This window comes from Procambarus clarkii, chromosome 16, assembly GCF_040958095.1.
Source record: "Procambarus clarkii isolate CNS0578487 chromosome 16, FALCON_Pclarkii_2.0, whole genome shotgun sequence".
Lineage (NCBI taxonomy): Eukaryota > Metazoa > Arthropoda > Malacostraca > Decapoda > Cambaridae > Procambarus > Procambarus clarkii.
The window spans coordinates 12,362,940-12,382,939 of record NC_091165.1 but is presented as its reverse complement, the minus strand read 5'-3'; the positions used below and the strand labels follow the sequence as shown (position 1 = coordinate 12,382,939).

General features: G+C 46.9%; 1 pseudogene; it reads left to right on the top strand.

Annotated features, from left to right (window-relative positions):
• Positions 1 to 19,372, top strand: part of LOC138365180 (gigaxonin-like) — a 56,186-nt pseudogene extending 36,814 nt beyond the window's left edge.
• Positions 19,373 to 20,000: the final 628 nt, after the last annotated feature.

Here is a 20,000-nt window from a genome sequence, read left to right as displayed (position 1 = left end):
CTGGCAAAGAATGACACTGCTGCTTTTCGGAGGGTCCTTGGGTTGTTGATACTTCGTTGGTCAGGCCTGGGGTGTATCATGTGTTGTCTGGTTGCGGCTCTCTGCCGTTACCCTTGCGCCATGGTTCGGTGGCCGGGGACGCGCTTTGGGTTGACCCGGTTTCCTTTCTTCCCTGTTCAAGGGTTCGGGTCTAGCAGGTGGTCCGCAGGGTTATTTGGTCTATCCTCGTGCCTATGACATTCGTCATTCGTAAGTTTGCGGCGATGGCTGCCGTCTTCGGCAACATGTCTTGGGCTGACATTCGGGCACGAAGTTTTTGGAGGTCGAACAGGGTCCTGGCTGCTCGCTACCTTGTCAACTTTCCTGGGCCTACTCGGGCCTGTGTCGCATTAGGTTGGCGGTTGCAGCCAGTTGTCTCGACTTCGCGTTTAGGAGACTGACCTCCTCCCGAGGAAAGTCCCTCTTGTTTTGTCTTTGCGTAAGTAGCTCCAGGGAACCGAAGGGGATTCCCCAGAAAACCAGCATTGAATGTAATGAAACACCTTTTTTCTGGGTGAGATCCGGAGGCTTCCCGGCAACCTTCCCTCCCTCTGGTTGATGGTTTTTTGCATATGTTAACATCCAGCCTCAGAACTGGGGTGTGGATAGCCAGCGCTGGGGTATGGGGCTTCCCCTTCCCCCTCCCGGGAAGGGGGAGGGGGTTGCACAGACAGTGGCACGGCAACGTGGTGACGTCATGCTCGTTTGCTCGTTTCATTTTGGGAGTTCTGTCCACTAGTTCGGCTTTCAGTAGCAATATTTTAACCAGAATAGGGGTTTGTTTTGGGGCGCTTACATTTCTGGGTGCCTGACCTTGTCGATGCCAGACATAGAATGCTTCCAACCACACGGGGGTTTCTATAGGCCATTGCTCCTTGTGCTTCTGATGGCAGGGTCTAATATAGTTATATCAGCCCAGTTAGCTCTGGGGAGCCTCCTGGTCTCACACAGAAAAAGGCATTTCAGTTACATTCAATGCTGTTTATTTATTTGTTTATTTATTAATTTATTTATTCATATTCATTCATTCATTCCTCTTATGCAGGAATTGTGTATAAGGTTCCTGATGGCCAGGATTGATGTGGACAACTGCTTGGGAATACTTCAATTTGCTCAGCAGTTTTCCTGTCCACGCCTAGTTCGCTTTGCTCAAGACTTCATCTGCCAGCACTTTAAGCATAGGTTAGATATTAATTTTTATCCTCATAGCATTGGGATTTTCTATATTATAGAAACTACTAGGGAGGACGTTCTTTACAACTGAACCATAATCACTGTGTATTCGTATATTTATTTATTTTAACAATTTCATTATACACAAACGCTTTGTGGGCTCAACCTGTTGGTGTCATGCAAGTTATTGCTTATCTTGTACAAACAGTCTTAATAATTTTATTTCCTTTATTTTTCTGCATGCTTATATCATCACAACACATCTTACCTAAAGTGTAGAATGACAAGAAAATTTATATTGTTTTCTTTTTATCCATACATTGAACTATAGACCAGTTGCTTTTATCAATAGACCAGTTGCATATCAACTCTTGCCTACACACCCACCCACAAGCTTGCCTGCCTGTGCACACTCATCCATGCACCCACACACCCATTTGACCAACTGATCATTTTTAAATAAGTGTTGCTCATCATTGTTGTATAACATGTATTATAGTAATTTGAGCATAATTTAGCATTGGACCACTCGCCTTTGACTGACGGAGATCCCATTACATATATCTCATGTGATTAAACTTCAAGTTGCATGGCATTGGATTATAATATATATATATTGAATATTTCAATAGGTTTAGAGCTGCCTTATATAAATTTCAGTGAGTGTGATTTTGGTATAGAAGAGATGGAGAAATGATGATTGTGACTGTTTCACAGCCTTACTCTCTTGGGGTTAAGGCAGTAGTGTACCAAGAAACATAAATGACGAGCTACAGAAAACAATGAGAATACAATAGGAATGGTTTAAAATGTTAAAGACATGTAACCTGATGGGAGAGGAGGAAAGCAAATGGCTTTCCCTTAGCCAGTAATAACCAAGCTGGTCTAAGTTTAGAGGGTCCAACAATATAAGTAAGTATTAACCCTTTAACTACACAACGCGCCTGCAGGCCCACGTCTGGGGTGCGCTACGCGCCTCCGGATATTTATATTTTTCACGTTTCTTTCAAAACTCCCGCAGCTACATGGGGTTCACATCAGCTTCCTCAGGGCTCTTGTAAACAGACGCCATCTTTAAAAAAAATCGTGGTCCACATTCCCAAGTGTGAGAGCCTCAGTAGTGAGTGAGCAACCAAGGCCGGTGCACGCAGCATGAGCTCACAGCACTGCTGTTCAGCTTGTGACCAGAGCATCGCCTAATAATGTCAAATATATATATATATAACTTGCATTATTTAGTCATGATAGTATTTCAGAAGAGCCTGAGTGTGATAATGACTGTGCACAATGTTCAAATATTAGTGATTCAATGCTGTTCACGATGTTCATACACTAGCCACAGCACCACAGCATTATTTCGGCCCTCTAAGAATCTTCAAACGACTTCTTAGGTTCCTTTACAAAATAAACTTGTGGTCAATTATGTATTTACAGGATTTAGTGACCAGTATTGTAATAACAGCAGGATTTTGGTGACAATAAGCACTGTGCGTAGTATTGTGGGAGGAGTAATTGTGGTGAGGGAGCAAGGGAGAGAATCGAGGTAGTCTCACTGTGTGGCAGCCACTCTTGTTTTGCTCATCATACTAGTTTAGTGGTTCGCTATGGTGAACACATTTGTACATGGGTATATACAATGTGTGTATATAGTGTAGTAACAGCAACAGGAGTATGTTGGGAGGAGCTATTTTGGTGAGGGAGGTTACGTAATCGCAGTGTCGTCTGCTGGCTGCTGTATGATTTCTCATGCAGTGTATGGTGGCCACTGTAAAATTTGGACACAATACCGGCTTACTTGCATAGTTCTGGTGAATAAAATATGTAGATAGGTATGCATAACATGTGTAAATATTGTAATACAAACAATAACAGTATGGTGGGAGGAGCAATGTTGGCGAGTAAGATATTGGAGGAGTGAGGGAGAGACTGGATGTTGGAGGAGTGAGGGTGTGGCAGCTGACACTCGCGAGTTCTGAGTGTGTTCATGGTGAATGTATATAGTGTGTGATAGTGTATAGTGTGTAAATAGACTGTATATATACATAAATTAGCATAATATAATGGAAATATGTGCCGGATATGTGTACACATGTGTCATGCACATAACACAGTATCTTCGGACAGTATGGATGTTCTACTGCCATAATATAGTGTACGTGTTCATTATACATAGGATTGGCACAGAAAAGCATATAAAATGTATTTGAACTGTGCGCAGAAAATGAACAAAAATATATTTGCGGCAACTCGCGCATTCTACCCCGAGCGCCCTTCCGGCCCCGGGGGCGTACACCACTGGCGACTAGGGAATGATGATGTCACGCACGAACTTACGGCCCCCGTAGCAGCCAAAGTACAGTGGTACCTCGGAATGCGAGTGTCCCTGTATGCGAGTTTTTCGGAAGATGAGCAGGATTTACTCCAAAAATATGTCTCGGAAGGCGAGGGTTACCTCGGGACGCGAGTTTGTTGATACGTGTACAGGCCGACTGGCGCGTGGTGGCATGACGATCGCGCCTCAGTTTACCAGTGTCTCGTGTCCAGTGACTATCCCACCTGAATTCTTCACAAGGATTTACAGTTTTTTATCGGTTTTTTGGCCATTTGAGCATAAAAGTTGTCATTATATATCTTGCCATGGGTCTCAAGAAAGCCATTGGTAAGGTTCAACCTAAGAAAATAGCTGTGAGTAGAGGCAGTAGAGGATGTCCCTTCTTGATTAAGAAAATGTGTGAAGTATGGGAAGAACTGCAAAGTTTTGTTGAAAAAACTCACCCAGATAAAGCTGTAGCAGGCCGTTGCATTGACCTTTTAAATGATAATGTGATGTCTTACTACAGACAAGTGTTAAAATGTAGGGAAAAACAAGTGTCATTAGATAAATTCTTAGTAAAACAAGCAAGTCCTAGTGGTATGCAGGCAAAATGTGCCAGAGTGTGCATACCAGTGAAGTCCTCACTGCCTGATGTGATAATGGAAGGGGACTCCCCTTCCAAACAGTAACTCCTCTCTTCCTCCCACCTCCTCACCATCTTCCATACGCCTACAGCATTCAACAGCAAAGTAATAACTTGAACATAGTTTTGTAGGTTTATTTAGATGAATTAGGTATAAAAATTTAGTTTGATGTGGGGTTTTTGGGGTAGTCAGGAACGGATTAATTCATTTCCCTTTATTTCTTATGGGGAAATTAGCTTCGGAATGCGAGTTTTCGGAATACGAGGCGTCTCCAGGAACCAATTAAACTCTTAAACTGAGGTATGCCTGTACGTACAATTTCGACCTTCTGTTACTATACCCATACTCAGGGAAGGGTTTTTGACACTTTCAAAACAGACAAAAAAAAATTTCCAGAGATTTTATTTCCTGCGCACTGGGGGGGGGTGTCATATTTGGAGGCAACGCAGTTAAGGGGTTAAGGGTTAACAAGTAATATTGCGACAATAAACATTTATTGTTTTCGTTTACCAAATCAAGAAAACCAATATTGCAGTTTGCACTGATAAGGGGCGCAGTGTGCTGCGCAGCTTATTTTCACCATTCATAGCGGCTGGCTCTGTTCCTTTTAGGTATGATGTCCTCCTGTGGGGTTTTCTTTTACTTTTTGTTTTTGCCTGGTTAGGGGTCTGCCTTGTGTTGCCCCTTTGTGCCTGACCTGAGCACGGTTCTCTTCTGGTAGTGCCCCCTGCTAGGTCCCCGTGAGTACTCACCTAGTTGTGCTTGCGGGGGTTGAGCTCTGGCTCTTTGGTCCCGCCTCTCAATCGTCAATCAACAGGTGTACAGGTTCCTGAGCCTATTGGGCTCTATCATATCTACACTTGAAACTGTGTATGGAGTCAGCCTCCACCACATCACTTCCTAATGCATTCCATTTGTCAACCACTCTGACACTAAAAAAGCTCTTTCTAATATCTCTATGGCTCATTTGGGCACTCAGTTTCCACCTGTGTCCCCTAGTGCGTGTGCCCCTTGTGTTAAATAGCCTGTCTTTATCAACCCTGTCGATATCCTTGAGAATCTTGAATGTGGTGATCATGTCCCCCCTAACTCTTCTGTCTTCCAACGAAGTGAGGTTCAATTCCTGTAGTCTCTCCTCGTAGCTCATACCTCTCAGCTCGGGTACTAGTCTGGTGGCAAACCTTTGAATCTTTTCCAGTTTAGTCTTATGCTTGACTAGATATGGACTCCATGCTGGAGCCGCATACTCCAGGATTGGTCTGACATATGTGGTATATAATGTTCTGAAAGATTCCTTACACAAGTTTCTAAAGGCCGTTCTTATGTTAGCCAACCTGGCATATGCTGCTGATGTTATCCTCTTGATATGAGCTTCAGGGGACAGGTCTGGCGTGATATCAACCCCCAGGTCTTTCTCTCTCTCTGACTCTTGAAGTATTTCATCTCCCAAGTGATACCTTGTATCTGGTCTCCTGCTTCTGCTTCCTACCCCTATCTTCATTACATTACATTTGCTTGGGTTAAACTCTAACATCCATTTGTTCGACCATTCCTGCAGCTTGTTCAGGTCTACTTGAAGCCTCAAGCTGTCCTCCTCTGTCTTAATCCTTCTCATAATTTTGGCGTCGTCAGCAAACATTGAGAGGAATGAGTCTATACCCTCTGGGAGATCATTTACGTATATCAGAAACAGGATAGGTCCAAGCACAGAGCCCTGTGGGACTCCACTGGTGACTTCACGCCATTCTGAGGTCTCACCCCTCACTATAACTCTCTGCTTCCTATTGCTTAGGTACTCCCTTATCCACTGGAGCGCCCTACCAGTTACTCTTGCCTGTTTCTCCAGCTTATGCATCAACCTTTTATGTATGTACATGAGTGAGTGTACACGTCCCTGTCCCTGAGTGTACACGTCCCTGAGGTTCAGCTTTAGAGAATAGCTCTGTAGTTTTGGGTGCCGGTTAGCAGTACCCTGCCTGGGATTCCCTGAGTGTGAGTTCCATCTCAGAACCCTGGGAAACCCCAGGGGGCGCGCGGGTCCGATGAATGCGACCACTGATTCCCTCCTCGCTTTGTGCCAGTTCGAGGGTTGCTCAGTCCCCTTGTCTCAAGGTGACTCTCACTGTTTTTGCCTCTGTCACGCTGTCTGTTCGATTGTTGACACTTTTGACCCGGAGTCCTGTGAGTTTTGTTGCTTGCTGGTGACTCAATTTACCCTGTCCAATAATAATCTTCTGCAGGTACAGGCAGCGCAGGCATTGCATGTGTGCTTTAAGTTGTTGCAACACACTAGGTTGATTGCTCACCCGGATGCCCCGAGGCTGCCCCGTTTTGCCTATAGGAACCCGGACTTGGGGGTGATGGTCGCTTCAGCCTTGGTTCAGTCCGCACCCCCTCGTCCTCCTTCTCTGGTTCGTTCTGGCCCCCCCCCCCCCAATGCTTCCGGCCCCGAAACGTCTGAGGGTTTTGGAGTTGGGGCAGGGTTTAGATGGTATTGAGACTCGGACAGTCTCGGGGGATGCCCCTTCAGGTGTGGCGATGGAGGCATTCGAGTCTGATTCCCTGCCGAAGCCTCTGGGTCTGACCAGTGAGGGCCCCTTCCGTTTGGCTTACATTTCTGCACTGGGCTTTTCTTTTGAGGCCAGGGCTTTGGGGGATGAATTGACCCTGGGTCCTGCGGTGGAGGATCCTGGGGCAGGGGAGGGGCAGACTTGGGGGCCTTGGGCCCCATTGTACCCCACCTGGGTTTTTCTGTCTTCTGAGTGGGGGCTTACTGTTACAAGGAGTGGGGGTTCTCTTTCCTCCCCTCCCCTGTGTACGAATTGGATTTGGTGTCTGCCCCTCCCCTTCCCTGCGTACGAATTGGATTTGGTGTCTGCCCCTCCCCGAGTTTGGTTCCGTTTTCCCCCGGGTGCGTCGGTTCCGTCTTTCTGGAGGTTTTCAGCTTTCCGCATCCAACTATCTGCGGTGCAGGCGGCCCTTGCGGCTTACTTCCTGCGTGACCCGCATTATGCCTCTATTATGGATCCATCTTCTTTCAGGTTTGGGACGTCATTCCTTTTCTGGGTCCGTTACGAGGTTCCGGAGTCGTTTTGGCTGGCGGACTGTCATGTCTTTGCTTTGGAGGCTTGGCATTCCTTCTGTTGTTCCCGCACGTTTGAGTGGCTCGAGGCTTCGACGATGGTTCAGGTTTTTCTGGGGGGTGACCTTGAGCACCTCAACGAGTGCTTGTTTGGCCCTGCCCTTCCCCAGGATGTTGGTGTCGTGCAGCTCCATGTATGCAGGTTCCCTCCCTTTTGACTGTGCAGGTTGCTGAGGACTTGCGCACCCATGGCCTCTTGGCTTCAGCCTTGCATTTCTTTTCCCTCCTGGAGCTGTCTTCGGACTGGCTTGAGGAGGATGTGGGGATGCTTGGGGCTGTTCCTGGGTCTGGTGAGTTGGGCTCGGCGGCTCGCTCGTTGGCTGCCTTGTTGAAGCTCTTTGTGCCGATCCTGCAGGATGGTTTCGCTGTTTTATGCTTCCCTACTCCTTTGTCGGCAGGCGGTGCTTGCCTCCTCTCTGGAATCAACCTGAGCCCTAGCTCTTAAGATGTCCTCTCCTTTTTGTCCTCTTTTTTTTTTTTTTTTTTTTTTTTTTTTTTTTTTTTTTTTTTTTTTTTTCGGATTCTGCCGTGGCACAGTATTTGCAGGCTGCTTCGGCTAGTTGTCATCCTACGTCTGACTTGTTGGTTCTCTGGAGATCCCGGGGAAGGGGGGGGGAGGGGCTTTCCTGGAGGGGTCGTGCCAGAGCTCGGTCGGGGTTCCTCTCGTCGAGGTAGGCCGCTGGTGCCAGTTTCGGGTCTGGCCCCGCCTTCGGACTTGCCTTCAGACCCGCCTTCAGACTCGCCTTCAGATCCGCCTTCAGACCCACCTTCATCTGGTCGGCGGGGTGTTCGCTTTGTGCGAGGTTTGGAGTCTCGTAAGGGGCGCCGGACTTTTCGCGGTTTGTCCCTTTGACGGGGGCGATGGGGGAGAGGCTTGCGCTGTTTGCTCACACCTGGTGCTATGATTTGTGGGCCTTTCGGGTTTTTTCCTCGGCCTGCGGTGACGTTGGGTGGCCCCTCCTCCTTCCGGGGGTTCGGGGCTGGCGGGGCAGGCCTCTTCCCCTGTGCTCTGTAGAGCGCAGGGGATCTTGGACTGGGTGCACTTGGGCATGGTCGAAACAATGATGTCCTTCAGATGAGTTTCCCGTCTGTTCCCAGTGCCGAAATGGGACTGTGCGGACCTGAAGTTCAGTCTGGACTTGTCCCGTCTGAACTCCTGGGTTCATTGCCCCTCCTTTCGGATGACCACGCTGTCCCAGGTTCGGCTCCAACGGGCGCTTGGATGGTGTTCCTGGAACTCCGGGAAGCTTATTGGCACGTCCTGATTCATCCGGGGTTCAGGGACTGGCTCGGTTTTGTTGTGGGGCTTCGTGCTTACCGCTTTCATTGTTTTCCGTTCGGTTTGAACCTGGCACCTCACGTTTTCACGCTCCTCACACGGGTCGTGGTGACCCGTCTGCGTCTGTTAGGTGTTCGGGTGTTGGTCTACCTCGACAACTGGCTGGTTTGGGCTCCCAGCCGGTCCGCCTGTCTGCTAGCCAGGGATCTGGTTCTTTCTCAGCTCACCTGGTTCGGGTTCTTGGGGTCTGGAGGAAGCCCCATCTGGTTCCCTGCCAGGTTCGGACCTGGCTGGGCCTTGTGTGGGACTCTCGGACCGCTTCCTTGTCTCTTCCTCCAGAGTCTCTTCTGCGGCTGCGGTCCCACATGTGCCTGTTTCTGGGGAGTCCCGGGTCACCCGGCGGTTGCTCGAGGGTCTGTGCAGGAGCCTGAACTTCGCGATGCTGGTCTACCCGCCGGGTTGGGTTTGGATTTGTCGGCCTCTGTGGCAGAGGATGTGCTTTGGGTTGACCCAGTTTCCCTTTCTTCCCTATTTCAGGGCGCGGGTTTCCCAGGTTGTCCACAGGATTATTCGGTCCAGCCAACCTGCGGTCTTTTCCCATGCCCACGCCGTTCGTAAGTTCAGCATTCGGCTGCTGTTTTGGTAATGTCCTGGCATATCTTTTGGGCATGAGGCTACTGGAGGTCAAACAGGGTCCTGGCTGCACGTTACCATGTTAATGTTCCTAGTCCTTCTCGGGTGTGTATAGCCTTGGGTCGCAGGTTGCGGCCTGTTGTCAAGTTAAAGAGCGAGTGACGACCGCCTCCCAGGTGAGTCCCTTTTCCTCTTATCTTTGGTTAGGTAGCTCCGGGGAGCCGAAGGGGCTCTCCACAGAAAACCAGCGTTAAATGTAATGAAACGCCATTTTCTGGGTGAGACCCGGAGGCTCCCCAGCATCCCTCCCTCCCACTGGTCGGCATTTTTTCACGTTTTTGATACTCAGCCTCTGAACTGAGGAGAGTTGCCAACTTGGAGGTCTGTGACCCACTCGTTTTCCTCCCGGGGAGGGGGGGGGGTTGCACAGATGGATGCGCGGCGGTTGTGGTGACGTTATGTTTGTTTCCTTGTTTTTAATTGGGGAGTTCTGTTTGCTAGTTCGGCTTTTGGTTTGCAATTTTTGACCAGCAGTAGTTTGTTTTGAGATTCCTACCTTTCTAGGTGCCTGACCTGGTAGATGGCAGGCAAAGACTACTTCCAATTACATGAAGGGGGGGGTGTCTTTAGGCCATTGCTCCTCGGGCCTCTCTTGAGGGGGCCAGGTTCTGGCTCTGGTCCCCGGTAGGCGTAGAACTCCTTCGATTGACTGTTGCCACTGTCTAAAATATATACACATCAGCCCAGTATAGCTCCGGGAGCCTCTGGGTCTCACCCAGAAAATGGGGTTTCATTACATTCAACACTGTTTTTTTTTTTAACCAGGTAGGGTTTGTTTTGGGGCGCCTACCTTTTTGGGTGCCTGACCCAGTCGATGGCAGAACATAGAATGCTTCCAACCTCACGGGGGTTTCTATAGGCCATTGCTCCTTACGCTTCTCTGAGGGGGCCAGGTTCTTGCTCGTGGTCCCTGGTAGGTAGAACCCTATTCTCTTTGACTGATGCCAGGGGTCTAATACATTCATATCAGCCTGGATAGCCCTAAGGGATCCACTGGTCTCACCCAGAAAATGGTGTTCATTACATTCAACGCTGGTTTTTTACATTTCAGGCAAATTGTACGAACTGATGAATTTCGCAATCTGAGTGAGGAGCGCTTGAAAGACCTCTTGTCACAGGATGGACTAACAGTCAAATCAGAAGTGGATATACTTACTGCTCTTGTAGTATGGCTCAATTCCAACTTAGCTGAGACTCCGGATGTTGAGTAAGTCATGAAATGTATAGTACCTTTTACTCTTTTAATGTTAATGGCTTTGAAAATTTCAGATAAATTGATGACCAAACCACACATCAGAAGATGAAGAAACAATGATGTTTCGGTCCATCGTGAACCATTATCAAGTCGTGTGTATCTGTCCTGGACCATTATCAACTCGCCACTTGATAATGGTTCAGGATGGACCAAAATGTCGTCGTTTCTTCATCTTCTGATGTGTGGTTTGGTCATCATATCTTCAGCCATATTATTGTGACTCATCATCTGCATTTAGATATATTGTTCACAGTAATATCAGAATTTTACTGTTAGTTTAATTCATTTATTATTATCCCATAAAAAGTAGTATTTTCGTTTAATGTTACAAAATTTAAATAAATTTTACTTAAATTATTGGCCACCGAGGCCAGCTCAGTTGTCACCAGCTGGTCTCAGCTCAACTATTGAACATTATTCCACTTTGTTGACCCTCATATAGTAATGACACTTAAAACTCATGTAATTATGACCCCAGAAACTTGTATAATTGTGAACCTCAGTATAATTGCGACCACAGAAACGACTGTGTAACCACCTTGGTTTAATAAATGTAACCACTGAACCTTTTGACCTTATGACCATTGAATCTCGTGTATCCATGACCACAGAAACTGCCGGAACAGGGTTCATTTGGTTTTAGGTAAGAGCACCATACCATCAAAAAGCACGAGTAAAAATAGGCTAATTCCACCGATACTAATATAATTAATATTAACATATTTCACAAGTGCTGTACTGTATAATTTAGTGACATTTTCTGTCAGTGAAAATGGCTAAAAAAGTTAACTTGAAATTCTTTTGCTAATACAGCACTGAATTATCCTGACAAATCATAATACATTAAGTGATATTTTGCAGATCTCTGGTTACTAGTTGCTTACGAGAGTCTTCAGATTTGAAGTATGATCCAAAATTTCAACGAGCTTTACAAGATATTCGAGCCGGTAATCCTCCTTGGGACTCTCCTGGGCATCAAGGGTATTAGATGCTCTTAAAAAGACACGGAGAATTCGATCCATTAGAGAGAGAGGAATGAAGACAGTACTTGCATGTTGTGATGGTAACACTAATATTTACTTGGTGGATATTCTCGGCTCGGGAAAACACGCAGGAGCTCATGTCCGATTGCCACCAATGTGCTTCCCAAGGATAAAGCCAGCACTTGTTGTTGAAGGTGAGACTTTGTAGATGAATTACATTATCTCAGTTAATAGTCCAAACCTTATTAAATGTACAAATACTTAACAGACTTGCTTATATATAATACAGCACTCTACTTAGATTTAAGTTAGCCTGATAATTTCAGCCTTAAATCATTGTTTTAAAAATGAGTAATAATAAATTCATTGCCTAGCATTTGACAATTATTTTGTGCAAATCAAATCATATTTGTTGTGGGATATAATTAAAATATATAGCCCCTTCCCCACCATATCCCAACATATTGATCTTTCTGGAGTTCCCTGTTGCTTGCAGCCTTTGGTCAGCCTTGGCTGTACCATGTGGGCACATGTGCTCCAGGGCTGGAGGCTGGCATTGGGGTTGTGTTCCTCATGGGATATTGTCTGGAGACATGAGATCATTTTTTATGCCTTCAGGCCCCTTTCCTTAGTGGAAGATTTCTGCTTCTTCCTTCCGTGGGAGTGTTGGATGCTCTTTCGGTGGGCATTCCAGATTTTCCTTGTCTTGTTATTGGTCTGGTTCCATATTAGGACTCATTCCTTCTTCCCCTGTGGAGGCAGTGGGTATCTGTCTAGGCTTCTTTTTCTATGTTAACCTTGCAATTCAATTTGTTCTCTGGAGATGTGAGGTTCCCCATCCATGTGACTCCCTTTTCTCTGGATTGATGTTCCATTTTCCTTGCACATTCCTGTCCAGTCTCCTTTCTCCTAAATTTGCCTTGTCTTATCACTTTTGTGGGGGTTGGTCTGTGCCCGTCTCTTTCTGAGGTGAGTCTTCTGACTTTGTTTTGCTGCAGTTTCTAGTCCCCAATTTATTGTAGTAAGTCTTTTTCCTGTTTCTGTGGGTGAGACATGTTGTTTTCTGCCAGGTTTGTTTTTGTCACCACTGGACAGGAGGTGTCTCCTTTGTTTGCCAGGAAATCCTTGCTGTTTCGTGGGCACTGGGTGCACGTACCTTGCCTATATTAAGGGGTTTGATGACATCATGTCAGGGTCCCTCTTACCTTTGTCCCCTCTCTTTAGACATGGTCCTGGTCCTTAAAGTTTGCTCTTGCTTTCCTGTTTGGTTCCAGGATTTGGACCTCCCAGTAGAGGTTTTCTGTGATTTGTTAAGCTGTGTTCACTTCTAGGAATTGTTTCTCTGTTGGCTTTTTTCTCTCTTCTTCCAGACACTGTGGTATTGTCCAGATTGTTTACATCTCTGCTTTGCTGTGTTCAACTTTGGAAAAGCTCTCCTTTCTTGTGTGGTGTATTGTACTCAGCCTGAAACGGGGCATTCCAGCAACATAAACCGAGCATTCAACATGTTCCAACGTCTGGCATCAGAACAGGACTGCCATTTTCCAAGCTGAGGTCTCAAGCCAATGGAACCAAAGTCGAAGCGACAAACGCCTCCAAGTCTGGGTCCTTATAACCAAAACGAGGCAGCCCTGCTGCATCTGAGAGGGCAACCAACCTAGTGCGTTCCAGCAACATAAACCGGCCATGCAATGTGGATGCCTCCTGAACCCAAACCTCAGTGACAATAGAATGGGTAAACTGGAGCACGAACAGAGAATATGTCTCGCAAGACTCCGGGTCGAAGGTGTCGTTGACCCAACAGGCAGAAGACGGAGGCAAAACAGGTGACACCCTGAGACAAGGGTACAGAACAACCTTTAAATTCACACAAGGCAAGGTGGAACTCGGAAGACACGTCCATCGCTCAACCAAGCCCCAACAGGGTTTTCCAGGGCATGTAGGAATGTCTTCTACGGGATGCCCAGGCAAGGTACTGTTAGCCGGTTGAACCCAAATGCTAACAAAGGGGGACGAGCTAATAACTGAACCCCTGTGATGTGTACAAGCAAGGGGGCCAGGAGGAGGGCCACCAATATACCCCTATGTGGACTAATTGCCAAACAAAACAAATCCCCTCCTGGCAAGAAAAACAAAAATTAAAGAAAATCCTGCAAAAGTACAACCCCACCAGAAGGACAGGAACACGGCCGCCGCATAGGTAAGCGAGCAGCGCAGTACCTTGTGCCCCAACTAGCAACAACACCACTTCCTACCCAAGGCCAAACAAAGGTCACAAAATCCCAGCTGGCCCCAAGGGACGAGGTAAATGCCGAACAGCATAAACCCCTATGGAAGTGGAATCCCAAAGATTCTATGGAAGGATAGTACTTACAGGGTGCCTAGGGAAGGTAAGTGCATACAGCCCTAGTACATTGTAGTTACTCCTGGGTACCACACCACAAGAAGCAGGAAACACCACAAAGGCACAAAATCTGCCAAGAAATCGAGGCCAGAGTTGACGACCTCCCCAGAATGCATCAGCTTACGAACTGATGGTGTGAGTAGCCAGCACGGGGGGTCCGGGGCTTCCCTTCCCCCTACCAGAGAGGAGAGGGCTGCGCGGATAAGCAGTGTGGTGGGGGTGTATAACGTTTGCTTGTTAATTTAAGTTTTGGGTAGTTCTGCCTCTCTGTTTGGTCTTTGGTTCAATTTCTTACCAAGTGGGGTCTGTTTTGTTATGCCTATCTTTTCTGGGGCCTAACCCCAGTCAATGGCAGACATGGAATGCTCCCAAACACATGGGGGTTTCTATAGGCCATTGCTCCCTGTGCCTCTCTGAGGGGGCACTGGGGGGGGAGGGGCTGGCTCTGTTTGCCCACGCTTGGTCCCACAATGCATGTGCTTTTTGGGTCGTATTCTCCGGCCTGCAGTGGCATTAAGCAGCTCCTCCTCCTCCTCCTTCAGGGGTTCGGGGCTGGTGGGGCAGGCCTCTTCCCCTTTGCTCCATTAGATCATCTTGGAGAGGGTGTGCTTGGTCGTGATCGAAATGATCTCGTCCCTAAGGTGGTTACCCTGCCTGTTTTCAGTACCAAAAAAGGGACTGTGCGGATCTTCGATTCATTCTGAACTTGTCCCATCTGAACTCCTGGATTCCTCGCTCCTCTTTTCGGATGGCTACTCTGTCCCAGGTTCAATTTCTTTTGGAGCCAGAGTGTTGGATGGTGTCTGGACCTCCAGGACACGTATTGGCATGTTGCGATTCATCCAGGGTTCAGGGAATGGTTAGATTTCATCGTGGAGCGGTGTGCTTACAGCATTTGTTGCCTTCCTTTTGGCTTTAATCTGGCACATCGTGTTTTCCATGTCTTACCTGGGTCGTGGTGACCCGTCTGTGTCTGCCAGGGGTTCAGGTTCTGGCCTATCTTGACGACTGGTTTGTGTGGGCTCCAGCCGGTCTGCTTGCTTGTTCGCCAGGGGTGAGGTTCTTTCCCAGCTCGCCGGGTTCGGGTTTCTGGTGAACTGGAGGAACCAGATGGGACATCTGGTTCTGTCCAGGTTCAACATGGTCGGTCCTTGTGTGGGGACTCTTGGACCGTTTCCGTGTCTCTCCCTCCTGCTGTGGCTGTAGTCCCATCTTCAGCTGTTCCTGTGGGGGGGGGGGAGCCTGGATCGCTCTGCAGTTGCTCGAGCAGTTGTGTGGGAGTTTGAAATTCGCAGTGCTAGTTTACCTTCGGGGATGTCCCTTCCGCCTCTCTTGCAACCACTGGGTTCGACCCCAGTGAGCTTAGTGTTGGTTGCTGCAGCACTACTTTCCTCTCTGCTTTTTTTTTTAGGTTCAGTGCCTTCGCGCCTTCCCGAGCCCTCGCTCAATGTGTTCACAGACGCCTCGTCTCTTCTGGGACTTTGTGACCAGTCCTCATCAGGCTGGCCATGGGTGGTGGGCTCCATCTTTCCGTCAGGCTCACAGTACGGTGCAAGAGTTTGGGGCGTTCGATTTCACTGAAGAGGGTTCAGGTCGCTCGGCTCTACGATTAGGCTCCATTCAGACTGCGCTCCGGTGGTTCATTGTCTGAACCGTGGGGATTCTCATCTGTCCTTGCCTCTTTGGGGCTGGTGGCTTCGGGTGACAAGTCTGCTGGATTCTTGGGGCTTAGCTCTCCGTGCGGTTCACTTCCGGGAAGTGTCTAATGTCCTCGCGGACGGCCTGTCGCAGTTCCTTTCCCTGTCCGCGGAATAGATGGTCAACGCCGACTCCTTCAGTTGGCTCTGCCGGACATTTGAGCTCCCAGAGGTGGACCTTTCGCGGCGGCATTGTCCCGGCATCTCTTGATATATTTGGCACCCTTCTCCAACTGCGGAGCCATCGCGGTGGACGCTTTTTGGCAGGACAGGTCGAGGTGGGCTTACCTGTATCTCCTTTCCCCCAGTCCAGCTGTTGCTTCGGATTCTGGTTCATTTGGTGTCTTACCGCTGGAAAATCATCCTTGTGGCCCCATGGTGGCCGGCCCAGCCTTGGTTTTAGGCGCTGCTTGCTCGGTGTCTGAACCCGGGGTTTTGCGGGGCTCTGCCTTTTCTAGCAGATCGGGCCAGTGTAGTACAATCTACTCCTCCTCTCTTCGCTTCTGGTCTTTTTGATGCGGGTGTATCACTACTTGTTTGGTGATCAGGTGGCTTCATCGATGGTATCCCACCTGCGGTGTTCGTCTCGGCCACAGTATGAAGTCTCTTGGCGTTCTTTTCGCCATTTCCTCTCACTTCATAGGTTGTCTTCTGTTTCTGTTCGGGTTGTTTTTGTCCTTTCTTGGCTCCTTCAGGACAGTCATCTTATGCCTAATACTGTCGCCTCTTATCTTGCAGCACTGGCGGAACCACTCCAGCTTGCATTCGGGGTGGATGTCACTTCCATCCCATTCCGTAATCTTTCTCGTGCTTTGTTTCGCCTCTGGCCTGCTCATGCACTGCCTGAGCCCTCCTGGTTCTTGGACTGGGTGCTCTCTTTTCTCTCTTCTCTTTGGTTTGTCGTGACCCCTTTGGTTCAGGATTGCTTTCAGAAGGCTTCGTTTCTGTTGGCATTGACCTCTGGGGGTCGGATCGGTGAGCTTCATCTCTCCTCAGGCGCAGAGGTTTCTACTCTTTCGGTCCTCGTGGTCGGTTTCTTTGGTTGCAGCTGTTTCCTTTTTTTCTGGCGAAGAACGAGACATAGGGTTTCTGGAGGGGTCTTTGGGTTATTAATGCTTGGTTGTGTTATAAACGAGTGCTTGCTCTGTTTGGTTAATATCAATGTAAGGGAGTTCCAATCAGTGGGGTTAGGTAAGGCTTGGCCCCCCAGGTAAAAACAGTTCCCAGACAAGTATAAATATCCATATATGGTCTGACGTCTAGAAAGAGATAACTTACTCCACTACAGCAAGGGCAATGGAAACTCCAGGTTAAAACCTTAATATATAATTTATTAATCCTAATCCCCCCCCCCCAAGTTCAACAATACCTTACCCCCTCAATCTTACTTTATTTCCCTGAATCCACATACGCCAGAGACGAGGGTTACAATCAGCAAACTAGAGGTAAAGTCTACGTTCCCCAAGGGACAGAACATCAACACGTGGTCCCTAGGCTATCCCAGAGAGGTAAACACTGGGGCTCAAACACTGACTTAGTGAACACAGAACAAATACACTTAGAACAACTAATGGCACGGTAACAAATATATTGATACTTGTTATTTAAAAATAAGGAGAAAGGAGAACGAAGGAGGAAAGAAAGGAGAGCCCACAGTACTTATGTCTGCACTGTAGCTCAGTTGAGTCGAGAAGAGCTTCTTCAACACAATGTGGCCACTGTCTGAATCATTAAACTGATCGTACAGTAACATTACTTATTCTTCAATACAAACATTTACTTGCTACTAATCAGTTCTAAGTATAACTAACATTTAGCTTTACATTACGCTAACATTCAATTATCACAGAGTATACCAGTTCTGTGAGCATCAAGATGTTCCTATGTCTGGCAGGAAAACGGGACTGCCATTTTCCAAGCTGAGGTCTCAAGCCCTCTTGAATATAAGCACAGTGGAACCTCGAATAACGACTTTAATCCGTTCCGGCGCCATGGTCGTTATGTGAAACCGAAGTCATTCAAAATGAAAGTCCCGATTGAAAAGAATGTAAATAGAAATAATTCGTTCTACCACCACTATCATCAACATGATATTCGATGTTTTAAATAATGGAGCAGTCTACCTTACATACACTGAACAAACCTTTATGGCATTTTTCTTTCTTCAAATTTGTTCAATTTTTTTTTTCATTTTTTGTATAGCAAAAGGTTCGTTTGGTGTTTGTCAGTATACTGCTCCATGTTTCTTATAAAAAAAAATGAAAAAAAATGAAATCAATGCTTTACAACATCCCAGCATCAATAGCATCTTTAAACAAAGAAAAATAATTTATTTACATCGTCGGAGGTGTCTGAGAATGTGCGAGAAGCAGTCCCCGACCCCACCATGTGGTGTTGACATTATTCAAACGAGCAGTCGCCTAACGAGATGAATTGTCGGCGATTGGGGCGTTCGTTACCCAAAATGGTCGCCATTTGAGGCGGCCATCACCCGAGGTTCTACTGTATAAGACTGCCAGATAATTTTCCTCCTTCATAACTCAACCTATCTATTAATGCTCTATAATTTAACTAATTCAAATCACACATAATCCCGAACAATCAGGGCCTATCACTAAAAATTATTAAGTGAATCTTGTTATCTTGTTAATGTGCCGGGCCCTCAGTGGTCTTGTGTCGCCTTGAGTTGGTGGTTGCAGCCAGTTGTCTTGTTTTCGTTATGAGTTATGCTATGCAACCGCCTGAGTAAGTCCCTGTTTTCCTGCTCTTTGGTAGTTAGCTCCAGGGAGCTTACGGGGCTTCCGCACAGATAACCAGCATTAAATATAATGAAACGCCATTTTCTGGGTAAAGTCCCGGAGGCTACCTGGCTCCCTCTCCCCCCCTCCCCCTCCCTCCGTTTTTTGTTTCGGTTTTCAGTCATGAACCTGATGGTCCGGCTGCTGGCTCAGTGGGCCGGGACCCCCCCCCCTCTTCCCTTTCTTCCCTCCCTGTAGGGTGTGGGAGGGGAGGTCGGCATACTGTGTGATGACGTGTTGCTTGTTAGCTGTTTTCCTTGGGGAAGTTTCTAGCCTCTATTCGGTCTCAGGTTGCAATTTTTCTACCAGGAGGGGGGTCTGTTTTGGGGCACCTACCTTTCTGGGTGTTTAACCCCAGTTGATGGCAGACATGAATTCTTTCATACACGAGTTTCATAGGCCATTGCTCCTTGCTCCTCTCTGAGGTGACCATGTTCTGGCTAGTGGTGCCCGGTAGGCTTGACAACTCCATATGACTGAAGTCCCATACTAATATTGGTAATATCAGTCCAATAGCTCCAGGGAGCCTCTGGGCTCTACCCAGAAGATGGCGTTTCATTACATTCAACGCTGGTGTTTTGTAACAGATTTATATCTACTTTGTTTTATAGTGCTTAAATATATGCTTATCTTTATTTCCTTGTATGTGCCTGAGACCATAGCTAAAATATATGTTTTATTGATGAATATAGTTGTAGATAAAAGGAAAAATGATAATTTACTTAAAAATAATTTTACCTTCTAGGTGGATACCTATTTGCTCTGGGTGGAATTAGTACAGACAGAGTGCTACAGAATGATGTCCAGAAATATGATCCTGTAACTAACAGCTGGACTCTGATGTCTCCAATGCCCTTTGCCTGTTGTTCTCCACGGATTGTAGCACATGCTGGAAAACTATATGTTTTAGGGGGCTATAACAACGAAGTAAGTTAATCGGCAATTCGTCTTTATTATTACACTTTACCACCATGGAGTATGGAGGCATCAGTCTGAAAGAAAAATGGGAGAACAGTACAGCTTATGATTAGAAGGTTTAAATTTCAGTATTACAAAAAAATTCTAGGTCATTCACTGTAACTTACATATTACAGAGCATTGCTGAGAACTGTACACCATACTTCAGCAAATTATCCACTAGGCTATGTGTAAAATGCTCATGAGTTTTTTATGTATATAACACAATACTCCTTCAACAAATTCGTGGCACCTAGTCTTGCTACCTACTGCATCCTGTGTAGTGTTCACTATCAATCCCCACTTCCTCACACACTCGTCATGTCTTCCCATCTCAGCCATCCTCTCCTTCTGTCCTCAAATTTGCTTGAATGATCACTTCAACAATCTTTATTATCCATGCATTTAATTTATTCTTTCAATTTACTGACTTGCACTCCTTGTCATTCTTGATTTAATTTTCTTACTCAGTTCTAATACCACATCTCTCAGCCTGTCCTTCAATTGCTCCATTTCTTGAGTTTTCACATTCAAACCATAGCAGCATCTTGCATCCATACTTAATGATAGGCAATAACTAATTCACTCAGGCCTCTGGCTGCATCTCTTTGTCTTGTTCTTC